Genomic DNA, 24,012 nt, shown 5'->3' on the forward strand with positions numbered 1-24,012 from the left:
AGAACTTTTTATCTATTATAGTGTACAGCTGTTTTCCATTGAGTTTGTCCACGAGTACCTTGACAGACTTTGGCCGAGAGTGCTTAGTAGTTACATTCTAGGAGAGGGGTTAACTCCTAATATACCAGTTAGCTCTCTCCAACCTATTGATTACTGTATAGAAGTTATCTGCTGATATCCCTCCCCTTCTCTCACAGTTCCCAACGATCTCTTATTATAAAATGTTCAAAATCACCATCTCCCCCCACCATCATCAGCTTTTACAGCCAAACTCCTAATCATGGCTCTCACTGTCTGGAGCACTGTGCTGGTTCAAATGCTTAGTTATATCTTTGCATAAATACATGGACAGTGTAGACTCCAGAACAAACCACTGATACATTTGTAATAAGTTTTAGACTTTTTTTTTTTTTTTTCCCCACAATGAATTTTTGACTTTGCATATTTTCACTGTGTCAAAAACACAGCTTCTTACTTTTCCACCTAAGTGATGAGATTTTTAGACATCTCCAGCCCGCCTATTTCAACTCAGCAGCATGTCAGTTTTTCTTCCGGGTGTGCTGACTTTTATGTGCATGTTTTTCCATAGAGTTGCATTCGATGCAAAAAATCCGCTGGTAAAAAACATTGGTTCTTGGTACGTTTTTGCTGCAAAAATGCATGTAACCCACACATATGTTCTGATGATTGGCTTTGATAAAACTTTTTAATCATATATTTATTTAAAAAAAAACAAAAACGTCTTTTTTTTCAAACCTGACACACCGGCAAGGAACAAAAAAGAAGCCTAAAAATTGCAAAAAAAGCCTGATGTTGGGGGGTCACATAAGCGTACTAAAGATCGGTCTGATTTTCATCCAGAAAAGTTGGACAATTAATATCCGTTCGGTATTTCATGTCATGTGAGTGTTATGAAAGTGTGCAATTTTTTTTTTTCACCTAGCATTCATATGACCTATAGGATATGCCATCCATGCGCAATAGGGTTTTTTTTTTCTCAGCAACTATTATTCTACAATTAATTACATGCCCATTTACAGTGTTCTATGTTACAGAATAGTAATGTGTCCGTAAAAATCGGACGGCATACGGATGGAACATATTGCATCCGTTTTTTTTTTTTTTTTTTCTTTTTCTTACACCTATAGACTTGCATTGGCAAATTTCGTCTAATTTACGCATGCATTCGCACCATGCTGCAATTTTTTTCTCACCCCGAATTCGGATGAGAAAAAAAAATTGCAGATTTGAGCTGCCTCATTGAATAACTTTGGTCCTAGTGCAATTTTTTTTTTTTTTTTCACATTGCATTCCGATTTATACGCTCATGTAAGTGAGGCCTTAGGCTATGTGCCCATGGGAGCTCGCACCTGTGGATATAACCGCCGAAAATCTGCGGATTTATCTGGATTTTCTAGATAACTCCGCAGGATTCAGCAAGTACAGACACTCCCCATGTTATCCTAGGGGACATGGGGAGTGTCTGTGTCCATGGTGCGGTATGTGCGGCTGCGGAACATGCTGCGGATGTCCCGCAGCTGCACATAACTGCATGTCAATTATTCCTGCGGATATACAGTACCTGCGGAAATCTCAGCCCTCTACTATGGAGATAGATGCCGGGACTTCCGCAGGTAAGTCGCATGAATGTCCGCAGGTTTTGCACAGATATTTTGCTGGAATCCAGCAGCTATGTATAGCTACGGATTCCGGGGAGCTGCTGCGGGAAACCTGCGTACAAACCTGCGGATATATCTGCAGGTACAGAGTCCCGTGGGCACATTGCCTTACAGTTCTAGTACTACAAGTGTGCGTCTCACTAGAACTGTGATTAAGGTTATCTGGTGACCACAAAGATGCAGTGTGCGCACAAAGATACACGTTTTTGGTTCCAAAAAAATGGCCCCTCAGCATGTGTTTTTTGCCGCATTTAACTTTTTTTTTTTTTTTTTTTTCAGCGACTTTGCCCAGTGCATTTTTTAAGTCAAATCTATTGACTGGAAGGGCTAAAAAAAACGCTGGCAAAAACGCAGAGAGTATTGACATGCTGCATCTTGCAGCATGTCAAAAAAAAAGCTGCAACATGCGCACAGCAAAAATGAAATCTCAGAGTATGCTGGGGAAATAAATGCATGCAGTTTTGGGAACAAAACTGCACCCAAAAAACACGCAAAATTGTGGCAAAAAACGCAACATGAGCACAATACCTAATAAAGGAGTGCCCGCCCTGCCAGAAACCAGGAAGTGAAAGGGACTGGAAAGCTGTGTGCTGCTCAAGAGACATCTTTAAATTAAACCTGCCAATATATTAATGAAGCCCTAAATATGAAATACTAGAGTAAGCAGTTGAAAAATAGTCGGGCATAGGAAAAAGTTTCCCCTGGGCAACTACCTTCCTTTAGACTACTGTTGTGAATGTTAGTTATGTCTTGGCTGCTGGGAGGCTCCCTCTGGTGGCCAGGAAGGGTTTGGACAGAGACCAGGTGTGTTGTGCAGTGGGTGTTTCCTTTCCTAACTCTCTGCTTATTTAAGTCCTGGTCTGATTGCAGGCTGTTGCCGGATGTCAGTTGTTCTTTGTATCGCTAGCCTGCTTAATCCTGCTCTACACCACATCCACTCCAGATAAGTTCTTGCTCTTTATTTATTGTCTGGTTCTTTGCTTATCTGGGTTTGTCATTTTGTTGTGGTTGGTTTCAGTTTATTTCCTTCCAGGGATTTTCCCCCTCAGTGGATTGTTGAGGAACTCCCTGCAGTTCTGTGTGGAGTATAGCTCCTTTGGGTCCATGTGTTTGTGGCTTGTTGAATTTGTTATAATTCTTGTTTTGTGTTCATTGGTATGACAAGGACACCTGGTATAGGACGGAGTTCAGATCGAGCGATCTGAGGGCCTTTTTGTACTATCAGGAAGTTGGTATTTTGCAGGGTTTTTCTCTGGCTACCATCAGTCCCTTTCCGGTCCTTTCCTATTTTAGTTAGCGGGGGCCTCACCTTTTGCTAATCCTGTCATCTACCTGTGTATTGTGTTTTTCCTATATCACCGCAGTCTTTGAATGTGGGGGGCTTGCTATTCTTGTCTATTTTCTGAGGCAGAGAGTTATTCTTCTTTCCTACCTTTAGGATAGTTCGTTCTCCGGCTGGGTTCGCGGTGCACAGGATGTTAGTTCACCCCTCGGCTACTTCTAGTTGTGTTGGTTAGTAAGGGGATGGCGGCCAGATCAGTTGCCAATGCTCTTGTCACCTTTTTGCCAATGATTTGTGGTGGTCTTCCATGGTTCCGGATCATAACAGACTACCTTGATTGATAGGTTTCTCCATAAATTCATAATGGGTCTATTAAACTAGCTTGGATGCAGTAACTGGGCTGCCCAGTGGGTAGTTCTCACTCTGCATGGCTCTTTAAATCTAAGACCTTATCAAAGTAAGATATTGGTTTTGTGAAGAGAGAGTATGAATATTCTGACTGTGAAGCTAAACCTGGTGCAGTTAGAGGCTAAAGCACCAGGTGTCGCCCAAGTACAACCAGATAGGAACTAGTAGAAGAAAACTTTAGGTGGCGCAGAACTTAGGGAAGAGTAATCAAACAGGCCAAGGTCGATACACAGAGAGGTAACATAGAGGACAAGAGGGAAAACCGAGAGAGTCAAAGCACAAGCCGAGGTCAGTACACAAAGGGAGTCAGTCAGTAGGTAGGGATGAGATCAGCCAACAGGGATGGGAATGAGTGGAGAAGGTGGGTAATACAGAGGGAAGTAAACGGAGGGAGTAAGACAGAACACCGGGAAAAGAAGAACGGAATGAGGGGATGAGACGGAGGGGGTCACAGGGGAGGTCAGGGGAATACAGACATGCGTACAGGGAAGAAGTCAGGAGAGCTGGAGGAGGGGAGCGGTAGCATGACAGGATCATGGCAGACACGAGCAGACACGAGCAGATCAGAGCCGAGTACTTGCCGAAACCGGATAGATCACTGGCAGCACAGCAGCAGGGTCGGCTCCATAATCGGGGCTCATTCACATGACTGTTCTGTCTGTCCTGTTCAGTTCCTGTTTTTTTGCGGACCTACTGACAGGACCATCTTTTCAATGTGTTCTGTGTAGGGTTGGATGGCACACTGAAGCACTTCCGTGTGCATCTGATCCTACAAAAGAACACATCAGATGCCGTATGTCCTTTCCGTTATTATGGAACATGTATTGAGTCACGGTCCGTTATTACGGAACAGAATAGGACAAGTCAATGGGTTTACAAAATCCCCGGAAGCCGCACTGAAGCACTGCTGTGTGACTTCCGTCGGGTGCCCCTACAGTCTGTCCCGCTCCCCAGCCAGCCCTGCGGCTGCTCGCACTGCAGTGCGAGCAGCCGCGGGGATGATGAGCGTTGCCGTCAGGAAGTTAGTAAAGTTCATTACCTGCGGTGATAGAGTCCTGAACTCCTGACATCAGCGCTTGTCACTCATATCACCGCCGCGTTCTCACATCACCTCTCGCGGGCGGCCTGAGACTGTGACTAGCGGTGACATCACGGGCCACTCGCGATATTTCATTTGTGAACTCGGTGGTCATTGAACTCAGTGACCAGCGCTGACATCAGGAGTGCAGCGGCTTCAGTCACCGCAGGTAATGTACCTAGCTAACCTCCTGAAGTTAGCGCTCTTCATCCCCTGCGGTGACTTGAGTTGACCTCATGATGTTAGCTCAGGACACTGCACTGCTCTCCCAGCCAGTGGGGAACATTCTGTTCTTCATTGACTGGGACAGTGAGTATGGATCGTCGTGGGACTCCCTTATTGGATTACCCGGATTTGATTTTCTTTCCAATAAATTGGTGAAAGAGGGAATGTTTTGGGGAGTGTTTTTTTCAAATAAAAATTTGTTTATCGTCAATTTTTTTCTTTTTAACTATTGACTGGGTTGTGATGTAGGGTATCTGATAGATGCCGTGACATCACTAACCCCAGGGCTTGATGCCAGGTGACATTACACACCTGGTATCAACCCCATATATTACCCCGTTTGCCATCGGCACCAGGGCATCAGGATGAGTTGAGGAAAAGCACCAGGATTGGCGCATCTAATGGGTGCGCCAGTTCTGGGACGGCTATGGCCTGCTATTTTTAGGCTGGGGAGGGTCCAATAACAGCGGACCTCCCTGGTCTGAGAATATCAGACCACAGCTGTCTACTTTACCTTTGCTGGTGATCCACTTTGGGGGGACCACACGTTTTTTGTTTTAAATTATTTCTTTAATTTAAAATAAGTGTCTGGTGCCCTCTGTTTTGGATTATCTGCCAGCTGTGGTCTTCAGGCTGCAGCCATATGCTTTACCTGAGCTGGCTACAAAAAAATATGGGGGACCCTACATCGGGTTTTTTTTTTTTTTTTTAAATTTATGTTTTTGGCTAAATACAAGGCTAAACACCCTTTAGCCACATGAAAGGCACTAAAGGGTACAAAATTACAAAATGCTGGGGAGTGGGACATTATGTCTCTCATCTATTCTCTATCTATCCTCTAGCTATCCCTCTATTTATCCCCCATTCATTCATTCATTCATTCATTCATTCCTCTGTCTCTATTTATCCCTCTATCTATCTATATCTATCCATCTATTTATCTATCTAGCAGCTTCCGTTTTTTGCAGTCCGCAAAAAAAAAAAACGGAAGACACACGGCCCATATCCGAAATGGATGCCACACGGATACATCCGTGATAAAACAGGACCGTTTTTGCGGACCGTAAAAACGGGACGGTCGTGTAAATGTGTAAAATAGTGAGTTTATGGAGATTTGATTCATAAACTGGATTACATGCATTCATATAATGTATGTATATTTTGCCCATGCCTTTAAGGAGAGTCTGAATGTTGGAAAATGCTAACCAAGGGTTTGACAAGGTGAAACCAAAGCCATCTGCCATTGTTCATCAAAGCTGTCAAAGAAGGGCTATATTCTGTTTGGAATTTGGGCTAGAACTGAAATAAGCTTTGAGAAAACTTCTTTCTGTTACACTAAGGTCAAAGTTCAGTGAGCTTCAAAAGGGTTATATATATGTTGAAGTAGGTCTAGTTACAAGTCTCTACTGCGCAAGTCACTTATTTCGCGGGGAAAACGAACCACGTGACATGACATAATGCTGGACTAAAATAAGGATAGTTACTTCTTGTAATACCATGTAAAGAGATAAGGACAATCAGGAGGTGGGGTTTGGGTTATAAAAGCAGACCAGACTTCAAAGGGTGAGCAGAAGGAGGGAGGAGACAGACGGACTCACCAAACCCGACCAGACCATCCAGAGAGAGAGAGACGGCTTACACACACCACAGCGATGTAAGACAAATGAACTGTTATTTTTTCTCTCTGCTTATGTCTATCCATCTATTAACTCAAGCCAAGACAGTAACTTTTCTCTAATGACTGTAACTTCAAACTCTTATCTGAATAAATCCATAATATGTTTTTGCACCTATTTTCGCTCCAATCATTATATACTGGCTTTGCATTTGTCGCCTTAAACCGGTTTTTTAACAAAATGTAGCCTAAAGTGGAGGAGAGTAAAAAATCGAGGTCTGGAGGATTCCTCCCCCAGTGTCAGTGAGAGGGCGAAAACCTGGAGGGGACCAAAATGGTAAGCCAGCTCTGCAGGAGGCTGGCGCACAGAGCAAAGGCGAGAAACTGGCTCTGCAGGATGGTGAGCCTGCAGAGCATGGTAATGACACTGACAGGTTCTAAGACTCTATTCAAAAATAAAAAAAATCAATAAACATCAGTTTTCACAATTATATTGCTTAGGTATAAATATCTCTACGCTAATAAAATGCTGTTCAAATAAATATCTAGTTATCCAGTAATATGTTGACTTAAGAATGCACTAATTTTATATATTTTTTTTTCCCAAAATGTGAGCTGTAGCACTGTATTTTTTTTTTTTTTTGCTTCATAATGAGTTATGGGAAGCTTATAATTGCCCTCTCTCCGATCCCCTGCAGTGTGGCATCCTCCGCTCATGCAGGCAGCTGATCAGTGTGTGAGCTCTGCACGCTGATCAGCTGTCTGCATAAGGCAAGGATGCCACGCTGAGGGGAACCGAGGGAGAGTGAGTACACTAAAAAAAAAAACAAAAACAAAAAACTAGTTTGTGGCCTGAGGGAGGACTTGTATGAGGATGGGAATCATATACAGTGGTACCTCGCTTAACGAGTAACCCACTTAACGAGAATTTCGCTTAACAAGCAAAGCTTTCTGTAAATTTGTAAGCCGCTTTACGAGAAAGCTTTGCTGTATGAGCGAAATCCTCACTGCACACACTTCCGGTTCTGTACATCCACCGCGCTCTGACCCGCACTTGCAGTCCACACAAACACGCACGCACATACAGTATTATGCTCACCTTACCTTCCATTCCACCGCCGGTCTCATGGTTCTTGTAGTTCCCGGGTACATCGCGACGTCCTCGCGGCAAACTACAAGACTCAGGAGGCCTGCGATGGAACGGAAGGTAAGGTGAGCATATAATATAACATAATATAGTGTACCTTTAGTTTCATCGCCGGCCTCCTGGGTCCTGTAGTTTTCCGCTCCACTCCAGGCTGTGTATTGGCATCCATAGCAACGAGGCAGGAACTTCCTGACACCGCTACTGAAAGGCAGCGTGCTGGCCAATCAGAGGCAAGCATCTCTGCCTTTGACGTCAGCGCTCTGGCCAGGAAGTTCCTCCCTCGTCGTTATAGTAACGTGATACACAGCCCGGCCCCGTACCAGAGAACAGCAAGTCCCAGGAGACCGGCGATGGAACAGAAGGTAAGGTGAGCATATAACATGTGCGTGCTTGTGTGTGTTTTGTGTGAGTTTGTGTGTGTTTGTACATGTTGGTGTGTGTGTGTGGAATGACAGAATAGGGGACCAGGATGGGACATTTAACACGTTGTGGAACGAATCATCTGCATTGCAATGATTTCCTATGTGAAATCTTGCTTTGCCAAACGAGTAACTTGGTTAACAAGCACAGTCCCAGAACAGATTGTTCTCGTTAAGCAAGGTTCCACTGTATTTTTAGGGGATGTTATGTTGACCGCTTTATTTCTGTCACCACAAATTGTATCCATTTTTTATGTCACAATGGAACTACTGTTTCAGGAATGCAATACTTACCACTTTGTCTGCATTATCTCTATTATGAACTATATGGTACATTTAATGGTTAATGAGAGTTATATAAACAATAGGGGCTTAAAGTGCAGACTCTCAGCTTAAATTTGATAGTATTCACATCCTAATTAGAGTTATTACTGCTTTTCAATATGTAGCCCTTTTCAAGGGACCAAAAGTAATTGTACAATTATCTCAAAAAGCTCTTTAATGGTTTGAATAGGTTATTCCTTCATTATTCCATTATTAGTTAAGCATGTAAAAGATCTGGAGCTGGTTCCAGGTGTGGCACTTGCATTTGGATGCTGTTGCTGTGAATCCACAACATGTGGTCAAATGAGCTCTCAATGGAAGAGAAACAGACCACCATTAGGCTGAAAAGATAAATACATCAGAGACAACAAAAGTTTTAGGAGTGGTCAAATGAATAGTTTGGTACATTCTGCAAAAAAAACAACAAAAAATGATGACTTTAGGAACTGAAAAAGTCCGGGATGTTCATGGAAGACAACAGTGGTAGATAATCACAGCACACCTTTTAAGATATATAAATAGAACTGAATAGGTATATAAATGAACTGAATACAATATAAACAACAAAAACAATAGTATAAGGCCTAAATGATCTTTTATTAACAATTATTTTGGAAAAACAGACAATATATAATCAATATATGCATACCACCAGATACAGGGGTAGGACAGAGAATGATAAATTTATAACTAAGTACAGTACTGTTGGCTTAAATTAATTCAAATTCATATCGATAACTGATTAAATAGCATAAAATTACAATCATCAAGGTGCAAAGTGCATTATTTATTTATGAATTAATATGCTACTCATCCAAAGTGCACAGATCCTCAGTCTTGGGCATTTTCATTGCCAGAAGACGCCTCTTGTCTCCAGTCAGTTGAGGGCTTCTTCGAAGCTTTGGGCCTTCTCTACAATGCCTTGTGAAAGTATTCAGCCTCGTTGAATTTTTCAACCTTTTTCCACATTTCAGGCTTCAAACATAAAGCTAAAAAGCTAAAATTTTATGGTGAAGAATCAACAACAAGTGGGACACAATTGTGAAGGTGAATGATATTTATTGCTTAAGTAAAATTTTTGTAAAAAATAAAAAACTGAAAATTGGGGCGTGCAATATTATTTGGCCCCTTTACTTTCAGTGCAGCAAACTTACTCCAGAAGTTCATTAAGGATCTCTGAATGATCTAATGTTGTCCTAAATGACTGATGATAAATTTTATCCACCTGTGTGTAATCAAGTCTCTGTATAAATGCACCTGCTCTGTGATAGTCTCAGTGTTCTGTTTAAAGCACAGAGGAGCGTATCATGAAGACCAAGGAACACAACAGGCAGGTCTGTGATACTTATGTGTACAAGTTTAAAGCCGGATTTGGTTGCAAAAAGATTTCCAAAACTTTAAACATCCTAAGGAGCACTGTGCTAGCGATCATATTGAAATGGAAGGAGTATCATACCCCTGCAAATCTAGCAAGACCCGGCTGTCCCTAAAAACTTTAATCTCAAACAAGGAGAAGTCTGATCAGAGATGCAGCCAAGAGGCCCATGATCACTCTGGATGCAGAGATCTACAGCTGAGGTGGGAGAGTTTGTTCATAGGACAACAATCAGTTGTACACTGCACAAATCTGGCCTTTATGGAAGAGTGGCAAGAAGAAAGCCATTTCTCAAATATATCCATAAAACGTTTTGTTTAAAGTTTGCCACAAGCCACCTGGGAGACACAACAAACATTTGGAAAAAGGTGCTCTGATCAGATGAAACCAAAATCTAACTATTTGGGCACAATGCCAAACGATATGTTTGGCGTAAAAGCAACACAGCTCATCACCCTGAACACACCATCCCCACTGTGAAACATTGTGATGGCAGCATCATAGTTTGGGCCTGCTTTGCTTCAGCAGGGACAGGGAAGATGGTTAAAATTGATGGGAAGATGGATGGAGCCAAATACAGGACCATTCTTGAAGAAAACCTGTTGGAGTCTGCAAAAGACCTGAGACTGGGACGGAGATTTGTCTTTCAACAAGACAATGATCCAAAACATAAAGCAAAATCTACAATGGAATGCTTCACAAATAAACGTATCCAGGTGTTAGAATGGCCAAGTCAAAGTCCAGACCTGAATCCAATCGAGAATCTGTGGAAAGAGCTGAAAACTGCTGTTCACAAACGCTCTCCATCCAACCTCACTCAGCTCGAGCTATTTGCAAAGGAAGAATGGACAAGAATTTCAGTCTCTCTATGTGAAAAACTGATAGACATACCCCAAGCGACTTGCAGCTGTAATTGCAGCAAAAGGTCGCACTACAAAGTATTAAGTTAAAGGGGGCCGAATAATATTGCACTCCCCAATTTTCAGTTTTTTATTTTTTACAAAAATTTAAAATAAGCAATAAGTATCAATCAGCTTTGCAATTGTGTCCCACTTGTTGTTGATTCTTCACCATAATATTACAATTTTTATTTCTATGTTTGAAGCCTGAAATGTGGGAAAAGGTTGAAAAATTCAAGGGGGCTGAATACTTTTGCAAGGCACTGTATGATGACCCTGATCGAGTCTCGTTGGCTGAGTCTAGACTACGTCGGCTGCGGCAGGGAGATCGGTCAGCTGAAGCCTATTCTGAATATTGTAGATGGGCTACGGATACTAAATGGAATGATCCGTCACTTACAAGTCAGTTTTGTCATGGTCTGTCTAATAACCTTAAAGATGCTCTCACGGTGTATGATATTCCTACTTCTCTAGAGGCTGCCATGCCTTTAGCTAAAAAAAAGTTTGTTTAAAAGAACAGAGAGTCCTCATTAGTTAATACCTTTTAATGGCTAATTGAAAAGATGGTAATAATAGCAAGCTTTCGAGACTACTCAGGTCTCTTCATCAGGCATGGTATAACACAAAATCTGAAGAGTCACATATATATACACAACAGGACATAGGACATGTCTTTAGCTATACGTGTTGACAGACGCCTCCATGAGAGAAAGGGTAGAACTTTTTTTCCAGATGACATGTCTAGAGGTGAAATGTCTTCCTCTGGAAGACAATCCGGGGGTGAGGGGTGGGGATTGTGGCAGATGAACCCATGCAGATTGGTGGAGCCACCACTTCCCGTGCCTCTCCTGTCCGCAAAAGCACTGGAGCGTGTTTTTTTTGCGGTAAACTCGGTCATTTTGTTGGAGCTTGCCCCCTTATTCCTAAATGTCCTGGGGTGCCTGAGTCTCATGTTACAGTTGGTGGAGTGGAAGCAGTGAATCAGGTTATGTCTTTTTCTTTTACCTGTGGTTCCCGTTTTCTCCTGCCTGCCGAGATAGCGCTGGAGAGCAAAACTTTTAAAATTGATGTTTTTGTGGATAGTGGTGCCGGGGTTAGTTTAGTGGATCCCCTCTTCCCTAAAGAGCATGGTTTGCCTTTCAGTACCTTACATATCCCTTTTCCGTTTTCGCCATTGACTCTGCACCACTTGCTCAAAGACATTTGTCTCAGATGGTACATGGTATTAAATTTACAATGGGATCAGTGCATCATGAGTGGATTTCATGCTACGTGTTGGAAGATCTTCCCACTCCCATTGTGCTGGGTTTATCTTGGTTGATTAAACATAACCCCGTAGTAGATTGGCAGCCACGACTTATTTCAGATTGGAGTGACTTTTGTTATGATAAATTGTTTGGGGACTTCCTTATCCGCTGTCTCTCTTCTATCCTTTCTTTCTGATTATGACGATGATTTCTCTGAGAGGATGCCAGGATCTTCCCCCTCATTGGGTGTGACTGTCCTATTAACCTTGTTTCCGGAGCTAAGCTACCCAAATCTAGACTGTATAGTTTTATCAAGGGCTGAGAGACAGGCTTTGAAGGAATTTATTGCCAAAAGTCTAGAGAAGGGACATATTAGATCTTCATCTTCACCGGTGGCGGCAGTTTTTTTCTTTGTTATAAAGAAAGATGGAGGCCTTCGTCCTTGTTTGGACTTACGGGAACTGAATCTTATCACAGTCCGTGACTCGTACCCTCTTCCTCTGATTCCTGATTTATTTAGCCAGGTGGTGGGAGCTAAGTGGTTCTCCAAGTTGGACTTAAGGGGGGCATACAACTTGTTTAGGATCAAGGAAGGGGACGAATGGAAAAACGCTTTCAAGACCCCCGACAGCCATTTTGGAAATCTGGTTATGCCATTTGGTCTCACCAATGCCCCTGCGGTGTTTCAGCACTTTATAATGACATTTTTTTATCATCTGGTGGATAGATTTGTGGTGGTCTACCTTGATGACATTTTGATTTATTCACCTGATTTAGCAATTCATGAGGCTCATGTCCGACAGGTTCTTCAAAATTTATGGGCGAATAACTTGTACGCCAAACTTGAAAAATGTGTGTTTACTGTGCAGGAGGTGCAGTTTATGAGGTACCTCTTGTCTCCCACTGGTTTTCGGATGGATCCTGTGAAGGGCGAGGCTATGTTGGCCTGGGATCATCCGGAAAACCTGAAAGCCCTACAGTGATTTTTTTGGGCTTACGAATTTTTATCGTAAATTCATCAAGAATTACTCTGAGATCATTAAACCTCTTCCCGATCTAACGAAAAAAGGTGCTGATTGTTCCATATGGTCTGATTCTGCTCAGCAGGCCTTCTCTTCTTTGAAGAGGTGTTTTGCTACTGCTCCCATACTTTGCCAATCTGACGTTTCGCAGCCTTTCGTCATGGAGGTCGATGCGTCAGAAATAGGGGTTGGGGCAGTTTTGTCGCAGGGGCCGTCGCCTGGTGAATAGCGTCCGTGTGCATTTTTCTCTAAGAAGCTCTCCACTGCGGAGAGAAATTAGATGTAGGTAATAGAGAGCTCCTTGCTATTAAATTGGCGTTTGAGGAGTGACGTCATTGGTTGGAAGGGGCGGCTCATCTTATTACTGTCATTACCGCTCATAAGAATTTGTCATATTTAGCATCCACCAAGCGTCTTAACCCCAGACAGGCCAGATGGTCCCTGTTTTTCACTAGGTTTAATTTCACTCTCACCTACCATCCTGGGGTTAGGAACGTCAAGGTGGACGCTCTATCACGTTGTTTTCCCGGGGGTGGTGATCAGGGGAATCCCGTTCCCGTTCTGTAACAGGGGATGGTTGTTTCGGCTCTTTGTCCTGACTTAGAGACTGCTGTTTTGGAACCTCAGCAGAATGCCCCTGCCTCCTGTCTTACAGGGAGACTTTTTGTGCCCTCCAACCTGCGTTACCGACTGATACAAGTTCATCATCACTCTGTGCTTACTGGACACTCTGGTAGTAAGACAACCTCGGACCTTGTGTCCCGTCGTTTTTAGTGGCTGGGGTTGCACAAAGAGGTAGCTGACTTTGTGACTACTTGTGTTGTTTGCGCTCAAGCAAAAGTCCTGCATACTTGTCCGTCAGGGTCTCTTTTGCCGTTGACCATTCTGGATAGGCCATGGATGCACTTTTCCATGGATTTTATCACGTGTCGGCTGGTAAAACTGTGGTATTGGTCGTGGTTGACAGGTTTAGCAAGATGGGGCATTTTATTGCCTTACCTGCTCTTCCCAACGCCAAGACTCTGGCGCAGATTTTTGTGAATGAGCTCGTGAGACTTCATGGTTTACTTTCTGATGTTGTCTCCGATCGTGGCACTCAGTTTGTCTCCAGGTTCTGGAAGGCTTTTTCCACTCGTTGGGGGGGGTTTGTCTTATTCCTCCGCATTCCATCCTCAGTCTAACGCTCAGACGGAGCGCACCAATCAGAACTTGGAGACCTATTTGAGGTGTTTTGTTACTGAGAACCAGGAGGATTGGGCATCCTTTTTGCCTTTGGCTGAGTTTTCCATTAACTACCGGCGTAATGAGTCCACTGGTTAGTCTCCATTTTTGGTGCAAATGGTTTCCATCCTCAATTTGGTACCTTTTGTAGTGAGGGTCTTCAGGGGTCCCGGAAGAGGAGCATTTTGCCTCCTCTCTCTCATTGGTTTGGCGAGGGGTTCTGAGCAATCTGAGACGAATGGGTGACAAGTATAAACGCATGGCTAACAGAAAGCGTTTACCTGGTCCAGACCTGGTTGTGGATGATCTGGCGTGGTTGTCGACACGTAACATTAAGTTGAAAGTACCTTTGTGGAAATTGGGTACCAGGTTCATTGGCCCGTTCAAGATTTCTACCATCATCAACCCCATGGCTTAATGTCTTGAGCTGCCTTCCGCCCTTAAAATCCATAATGTGTTTCCCCGGTCCCTTCTTAAGAAGTACAGTTAGGTCCAGAAATATTTGGACAGTGACAAAAGTTTTGTTATTTTAGCTGTTTACAAAAACATGTTTAGAAATACAATTATATATATAATATGGGCTGAAAGTGCACACTCCCAGCTGCAATATGAGAGTTTTCACATCCAAATCGGAGAAAGGGTTTAGGAATCATAGCTCTGTAATGCATAGCCTCCTCTTTTTCAAGGGACCAAAAGTAATTGGACAAGGGACTCTAAGGGCTGCAATTAACTCTGAAGGCGTCTCCCTCGTTAACCTGTAATCAATGAAGTAGTTAAAAGGTCTGGGGTTGATTACAGGTGTGTGGTTTTGCATTTGGAAGCTGTTGCTGTGACCAGACAACATGCGGTCTAAGGAACTCTCAATTGAGGTGAAGCAGAGCATCCTGAGGCTGAAAAAAAATTAAAAATCCATCAGAGAGATAGCAGACATGCTTGGAGTAGCAAAATCAACAGTCGGGTACATTCGTAGAAAAAAGGAATTGACTGGTGAGCTTGGGAACTCAAAAAGGCCTGGGCGTCCACGGATGACAACAGTGGTGGATGATCGCCGCATACTTTCTTTGGTGAAGAAGAACCCATTCACAACATCAACTGAAGTCCAGAACACTCTCAGTGAAGTAGGTGTATCTGTCTCTAAGTCAACTGTAAAGAGAAGACTCCATGAAAGTAAATACAAAGGGTTCACATCTAGATGCAAACCATTCATCAATTCCAAAAATAGACAGGCCAGAGTTAAATTTGCTGAAAAACACCTCATGAAGCCAGCTCAGTTCTGGAAAAGTATTCTATGGACAGATGAGACAAAGATCAACCTGTACCAGAATGATGGGAAGAAAAAAGTTTGGAGAAGAAAGGGAACGGCACATGATCCAAGGCACACCACATCCTCTGTAAAACATGGTGGAGGCAACGTGATGGCATGGGCATGCATGGCTTTCAATGGCACTGGGTCACTTGTGTTTATTGATGACATAACAGCAGACAAGAGTAGCCGGATGAATTCTGAAGTGTACCGGGATATACTTTCAGCCCAGATTCAGCCAAATGCCGCAAAGTTGATCGGACAGCGCTTCATAGTACAGATGGACAATGAGCCCAAGCATACAGCCAAAGCTACCCAGGAGTTCATGAGTGCAAAAAAGTGGAACATTCTGCAATGGCCAAGTCAATCACCAGATCTTAAACCAATTGAGCATGCATTTCACTTGCTCAAATCCAGACTTAAGACGGAAAGACCCACAAACAAGCAAGACCTGAAGGCTGCGGCTGTAAAGGCCTGGCAAAGCATTAAGAAGGAGGAAACCCAGCGTTTGGTGATGTCCATGGGTTCCAGACTTAAGGCAGTGATTGCCTCCAAAGGATTCGCAAGAAAATATTGAAAATACAAATATTTTGTTTGGGTTTGATTTATTTGTCCAATTACTTTTGACCTCCTAAAATGTGGAGTGTTTGTAAAGAAATGTGTACAATTCCTACAATTTCTATCAGATATTTTTGTTCAAACCTTCAAATTAAACGTTACAATCTGCACTTAAATTCTGTTGTAGAGGTTTCATTTCAAATCCAATGTGGTGGCATGCAGAGCCCAACTCACGAAAATTGTGTCACTGTCCAAATATTTCTGGACCTAACTGTATGTTGCTCCAGCCGTACCATCTCTATTGCCTCCTGCGCCCATTTTGGTTGAAGGGACTCTTGAGTTTGAAATTTCCGGAATCTTGGATTCCCGTCTTCTGCGCAATTCCTTGCACTATTTAGTACACTGGAGAGGTTACGGTCCGGAGGACAGGAGTTGGGTTCTGGCATCTGAAGTGAACGCTGCCAGGTTGAGTCGTTCTTTTCATAGGGCACATCCTTCCAAGCAAGGCCCTGAGTGTCCGGAGGTGACTCCTAGGAGGGGGGGTACTGTCACAGATGTGTCTGGACCTTCAGGTGCTGCTGCTGAGACCAGGTGCAGAAGGACTTAGCTATTGCCCAGACGTTAATGGACGCTGTCCCTTTAAGGGCTTGATTTAGGGTTTTTTTCTGTTTCCTTGCCAGGTTGTAAGAGCCTTTCCTCCAGGTGGTAAGTAAGGGCCTTATAACGTGGGGCCTGTCACTCCTCCAGTGCATGTTATACTCTTCACTTGGAGCTGCTTGCTGCTTGCAAGTGCCTTGCTCAGGAGTGCATGTTGCTTCTGACTACTGTTGCTGTACATTCTGAAGATTCTCTCTTACGATAAGTTATTGTTTTTCCTTTTTCCCCTTTTTGCTGTTTATTTTTGTGTTTATTTTTCCCTCCTTGGATTGGTGGGTGGTGGGATTTAGTCCTAGGGTCTGGCTCAGAGACAGGGGCACGTTGGCGGGCCACACCACCTAACCCCTATAGGTACCTGTGGTTTGAGGGCAAGCGCGGGGCCCCCCAGTGTCAGGGTCAGCGCAGGAGCCCCTGGTTACCCTCCTCTTTGTGTTTCAGCCTTCCTTATTCCCAGGAGTTCACTTGCTCGGTGTCTCTCCCCACACCCAGCGTGACAGAAATGCATGGCTTCCAATGACCTTGGGTCACTAGTGTTAGGGTACCTTCACACTTTAGCGATGCAGCAGCGATCCGACCAGCGATCTGACCTGGTCAGGATCGCTGCTGCATCGCTACATGGTCGCTGGTGAGCTGTCAAACAGGCAGATCTCACCAGCGACCAGTGACCAGCCCCCAGCCAGCAGCGACGTGCAAGCGACGCTGCGCTTGCACGGAGCCGGCGTCTGGAAGCTGCGGACACTGGTAACTAAGGTAAACATCGGGTATGGTTACCCGATGTTTACATTAGTTACCAGCGCACACTGCTTAGCTTTGCTCTCCTAGCTACAGTACACATCGGGTTAATTAACCCGATGTGTAATGCAGCTACATGTGCAGAGAGCAGGGAGCCGCGCACACTGCTTAGCGTTGGCTCTTTGCTCTCCTAGCTACAGTACACATCGGGTTAATTAACCCGATGTGTAATGCAGCTACATGTGCAGAGAGCCGGAGCACAGGCAGCGTGAGAGCTGCGGAGGCTGGTAACTAAGGTAAATATCGGGTAACCACCTTGGTTACCCGATGTTTATCTTGGTTACAGCTTACCGCAGCTGCCAGATGCCGGCTCCTGCTCCCTGCTCGCTTCATTTCGTCGCTCTCTCGCTGTCACACACAGCGATCTGTGTGTCACAGCGGGAGAGCGCCTTTGAAGAAAACGAACCAGGGCTGTGTGTAACAAGCAGCGATCTCGCAGCAGGGGCCAGACCGCTGCTCAGTGTCACATACAGCGAGATCGCTAATGAGGTCACTGCTGCGTCACAAAAAACGTGACTCAGCAGCGATCTCGGCAGCGAGCTCGCTGTGTGTGAAGCACCCCTTAATTGATGATGTGACTAATGACAAAAGCAGCTGGATGAATTCTGAAGTGAACAGGGTGATACTTTCTCGTCAGATTCATCCAAATGCAGCAAGATTGAATGGACAGCACTTCACAGTACAGATAGATAATGACCAAAAACATACTGAGAAAGTAGCCTAGTAGTTTTTTTTTTTAAGGCAAAGAAGAGGAATACAATGCAATGGCCAAGCCAATCATCAGATCTTAACCTCATCAGTCATGCATTTCACATGACAAAACGTAAGGCAAAAAGAACCACAAATAAGCAACAACTGAAGTCAGCTGCAGTAAAGGCCGGAAAAGCATGACAAAAGGGGGAAACCCAGCATATGGTGATGTCTATGTCTTCCACACTATAGGCAGTCATTGCCTGCAAAGGATTCTCTACATAGTATTAAAGATTAACATTTTATGGTAAAATTAATTTTGAATTACTTCTGAGCCCCTGAAACGAGGAGTTTTTTTTTAGAAAAATGGTTGCAATACTTAAATGTTTTACAGGATATTTTTGTTCAATGACTATCATTAAACCTGAAAGTCTGTACTTCAATTGCATCTTCATTGTTTCATTTTATGGCATGCAGAGCCCAAATCACGAAGATTTGGTCACAGTCCAAATATTTCTGGCCGTAAGGATGCCAGCAGACAATTACTCCACTTGTGAACTGCATGATACATCATTGTCAAGCTGTAATTGATGGTCAAGGCCATATGACAAGTTACTGAAACATTAACATTTTTGGGGGGTATACTCACCACTGTTGTTTGCTTTTGATTCAACATATTGTATGAGATGAGGAAATCACCATTGTATACTGATACTTAATTGTCCTACTTTTATGAGAAAATATCACTATAGCGTCACCTTTTTACATTTTACATAAATTTTACCCAAATGCCAAATATTCCTAACTTTTTTTATGAGTAGTGTATGTCAACTGTTTGGTGTTCCAGCATATAGTATGCACCAGCAGTTAACAATATTGAAAATAATATGTGAATAGAGATATTTAATAGCTAATTAAGTAATTAAAGCATCACAATTAAATAGCATTCAGAATTGCAAGAATATTATTTTAGATTTTTGTTACAAGTAGTAAGTAAACAGCCTAAAATCATACAAAAAAAACTAAGTGACAGGAAAAAGTTATGTATGATTTGATTAATTAATACAATACTAATTGGTTAATAATTATTATTAATGTCAATGCTTCAAAAAACACTGTTTATGCGATTTCCTTTTATATTCAGGACAGACCAAAAGTATAGACACATCTCATTCAAAGAGTTTTCTTTATTTTCATGATTCTGAAAATTGTAGATTCACGTTGAAGGCATCAAAACTATGAATTAACACATGTGGAATGAAATACTTAACAAAAAAGTGTGAAACAACTGAAAATATGTCTTATATTCTAGGTTCTTCAAAGTAGCCACCTTTTGCTTTGATTACTGCTTTGCACACTCTTAACATTCTCTTGATGAGCTTCAAGAGGTAGTCACCGGAAATGGTTTTCACTTAACAGGTGTGCCCTGTCAGGTTTAATAAGTGAGATTTCTTGCCTTATAAATGGGGTTGGGACCATCAGTTGTGTTGTGCAGAAGTCTGGTGGATACACAGCTGATAGTCCTACTGAATAGACTGTTAGAATTTGTATTATGGCAAGAAAAAAGCAGCTAAGTAAAGAAAAACGAGTGGCCATCATTACTTTAAGAAATGAAGGTCAGTCAGTCCGAAAAATTGGGAAAACTTTGAAAGTGTTCCCAAGTGCAGTGGCAAGAACCATCAAACACTACAAAGAAACTGACTCACATGAGGACCGCCCCGCCCCAGGAAAGGAAGACCAAGAATCACCTCTGCTGTGGAGGATAAGTTTATTCAAGTCACCAGCCTCAAAAATCGAAGGTTAACAGCAGCTCAGATTACAGATCAGGTCAATGCCACACAGAGTTCTAGCAGCAGACACTTTCTCTAGAACAACTGTTAAGAGGAGACTTTGTGCAGCAGGCCTTCATGGTAAAATAACTGCTAGGAAACCACTGCTAAGGACAGGCACAAAGCAGAAGAAACTTGTTTGGGCTAAAGAACACAAGGAATGGACATTAGACCAGTGGAAATCTGTGCTTTGGTCTGATGAGTCCAAATGTGAGATCTTTGGATCCAACCACCGTGTCTTTTTGCGACGCAGAAAAGGTCAACGGATGGTTTCTACATGCCTGGTTCCCATTGTGAAGCATGGAGGAGGTGTGATGGTGTGGGGGTGCTTTGCTGGTGACACTGTTGGGGATTTATTCAAAATTGAAGGCATACTGAACCAGCATGGCCACCACAGCATCTTGCAGCGGAATGCTATTCCATCCGGTTTGCATTTAGTTGGACCTTCATTTACTTTTCAACAGGACAATGACCCCAAACACACCTCCAGGCTGTGTAAGGGCTATTTGACTAAGAAGGAGAGTGATGGGGTGCTACGCCAGATGACCTGGCCTCCACAGTCACCAGACCTGAACCCAATCGAGATGATTTGGGGTGAACTGGATCGCAGAGTGAAGGCAAAAGGGCCAACAAGTGCTAAGCATCTCTGGGAACTCCTTCAAGACTGTTGGAAGACCATTTCCGGTGACTACCTTTTGAAGCTCATCAAGAGAATGCCAAGAGTGTGCAAAGCAGTAATCAAAGCAAAAGGTGGCTATTTTGAAGAACCTAGAATATCAGACATATTTGTAGTTGTTTCACACATTTTTGTTAAGTATTTCATTCCACATGTGTTAATTCATAATTTTGATGCCTTCAATGTGAATCTACAATTTTCAGTCATGAAAATAAAGAAAACTCTTTGAATAAGAAGGTGTGTTCAAACTTTTGGTCTGTACTGTAAGTCATCATGAGAATCACGTTGGAGACTCCAACAATAGTCTGCTGCCATGTGTATGTCACATCTGCCTTCATATCTTGCCTCCATCACTTTCATATCCTGGTGGAATCTATCGCCTTGTTCCTCACTGAAGTCTCCAAGGTTATCTGGAAATTTTTTAAATGGCTATGGAGATAATGCATCTTTATGCTCATATTAACTCCCAAACTTCTGAAGTTAGCAATCATATATCAAAAGAGTTTTCCACTGCTAATGCGACTTCCTTTCATCTGTCCTAACTATACCTAACACTTTTCATATATACTCCTGCTACTGTAAGGTATTAGTCAAGTTCCTACCCCTGAAGACGCTAAAAAAAAATTATATATATATATAATATATAAAGCTGAGTGTATGTATATGTGTATGTCCGCTAAAGGAATCCGCACCGTCGCATTTACAATCCCGAAATTTTGCACAGACGCCTCATGTGACCCAGGGAGCGTCGTAGACTATGTTTTGACAGAAAAATGTAACCCCGTGCTTTACAGTTAGTCTCTAAAATCCTGCCGCCATTAAACTGAATGGAGGTGGGAGCTATAGGTTATTAATAGCAACTGTCAGTGGTTGCTATAGGAACAAAATAAACTGTTAGTTGAAGCTTATGCGTGAGGTTATATGATGTCGGTGGAGAGATGGATAGAGAGACAGAAAAAGACAGACAGAGACACAGACAGAGACAGATGGGGAAAGAGACAGACAGACAGACAGGGAAAGAGACAGACGGGCAAAGAGACAGCCCTGGAAAGAGACAGACGGTCAAAGAGACAGACGGGCAAACGGACAGACCTGGAAAGAGACAGATCTGGAAAGAGACAGACGGGGAAAGAGACAGACCTGGAAAGAGATAGACCTGGAAAGAGACAGCCCTGGAAAGAGACAGACGGGGAAAGAGACAGCCCGGGAAAGAGACAGACGGGGAAGGAGACAGACCTGGAAAGAGACAGACCTGGAAAGAGACAGATTGGCAAAGAGACAGACCTGGAAAGAGACAGAGCTGGAAAGAGACAGACGGGGAAAGAGATAGGCGGGGAAAGAGATAGCCCTGGAAAGAGACAGACGGGGAAAGAGACAGACGGGGAAAGAGACAGACGGGGAAAGAGACAGTTCGGCAAAGAGACAGACCTGGAAAGAGACAGACCTGGAAAGAAACAGACGGGAAAAGAGACAGCCCTGGAAAGAGACAGCCCTGGAAAGAGACAGCCCTGGAAAGAGACAGACGGGGAAAGAAACAGACTGGGAAAGAGACAGACCGGGAAAGAGATAGACGGGGAAAGAGATAGCCCTGGAAAGCAACAGCCGGGGAAAGAGACAGATTAGGAAAAGAGACAGCCCTGAAAAGAGACAGTCCTGGAAAGAGTCAGCCGGGCAAAGAGACAGACGGGCAAACAGACAGCCCTGGAACGAGACAGACGGGGAAAGAGACAGACCTGGAAAGAGACAGACCTGGAAAGAGACAGACGGGGAAAGAGACAGACCTGGAAAGAGACAGACCTGGAAAGAGACAGACCTGGAAAGAGACAGACCAAGACAGACGGAAAAGAGATAGACGGGGAAAGAGACAGACAGACACACACATAGAGACAGACACAGAGATAGAGAGACAGACAGACAGAGATGAAGACCGATAGACTGATACAAATACAGACAGATAGAAATAGTCAGACAGAGACATAGACAGACAAGGAAAGAGACAGACAGAGAGACAGACAGACAGCGACACACAGATAGAGACTGGGAGAGAGATAGAGAGACAGTTACTATCCCGGGCAACGCCGGGTACTACAGCTAGTGTATATATATATATATGTGTGTGTGATAAGATATAAAGATATGTTATATAGGAATGTATAGTGTAAGGTATTGTAATGTATAAGATTTAGCAGAGATAGGAATGTTGCTATGTAGAGGTGTAGCAGTACTGATGATGTAATATATATACCGTGTATCCACCCATATCCTGGCCACCGCCATTAACTTGAGAACGGCGGCAACTATAGTCATAGAAGTAGTGTTTAGGTATAGTAAAGTAGTATATAAAAAAGCAAAAAGAAAATATCATTACTTACAGCAAGATGGAATTGCAGCTGTATATTGCTCAGGCCAAAAGACTACTACTACTCCAGCAGGATACAGCTAAACCCCCACTAGGTGGAGGCAACACAGGTGCAGGTGGAGCCATTCACACGCACTTCCAAATATGGAGGAGGTGATGGCTGGATGGTAAAACTGCACACTGGTGGCTTGCATAGAGCACTGTTCACACTAGCAGACGCACAGTCACAAACCCGCAGCCTATTAGGTGACGCCCATACTATTAGATCAGGCGGGCTGCCAAGCCGTACCCCCACTGCGCGCTACGTAGGGACAGAAACTCTGATAGCAAGGCCTAACAAAAAGGGGCCTGGCTGTATCCTGTACAAAAAAGTTTTTGAGGTTTTTTGTTAGCGTTATGGCCATAAGACGTAAGCCTACAACCCTCGTCACGGGAACCTCATGCTTGTAGGTCCCTACACTACATATGATATAAAAAAGCAAAAAGAAAATATCATTACTTACAGCAAGATGGAATTGCAGCTGTATATTGCTCAGGCCAAAAGACTACTACTACTCCAGCAGGATACAGCTAAACCCCCACTAGGTGGAGGCAACACAGGTGCAGGTGGAGCCATTCACACGCACTTCCAAATATGGAGGAGGTGATGGCTGGATGGTAAAACTGCACACTGGTGGCTTGCATAGAGCACTGTTCACACTAGCAGACGCACAGTCACAAACCCGCAGCCTATTAGGTGACGCCCATACTATTAGATCAGGCGGGCTGCCAAGCCGTACCCCCACTGCGCGCTACGTAGGGACAGAAACTCTGATAGCAAGGCCTAACAAAAAGGGGCCTGGCTGTATCCTGTACAAAAAAGTTTTTGAGGTTTTTTGTTAGCGTTATGGCCATAAGACGTAAGCCTACAACCCTCGTCACGGGAACCTCATGCTTGTAGGTCCCTACACTACATATGATATAAAAAAGCAAAAAGAAAATATCATTACTTACAGCAAGATGGAATTGCAGCTGTATATTGCTCAGGCCAAAAGACTACTACTACTCCAGCAGGATACAGATAAACCCCCACTAGGTGGAGGCAACACAGGTGCAGGTGGAGCCATTCACACGCACTTCCAAATATGGAGGAGGTGATGGCTGGATGGTAAAACTGCACACTGGTGGCTTGCATAGAGCACTGTTCACACTAGCAGACGCACAGTCA

Source organism: Anomaloglossus baeobatrachus, chromosome 1 (genome assembly GCF_048569485.1).
Source record: "Anomaloglossus baeobatrachus isolate aAnoBae1 chromosome 1, aAnoBae1.hap1, whole genome shotgun sequence".
In the NCBI taxonomy this organism is placed as follows: Eukaryota; Metazoa; Chordata; class Amphibia; order Anura; family Aromobatidae; genus Anomaloglossus; species Anomaloglossus baeobatrachus.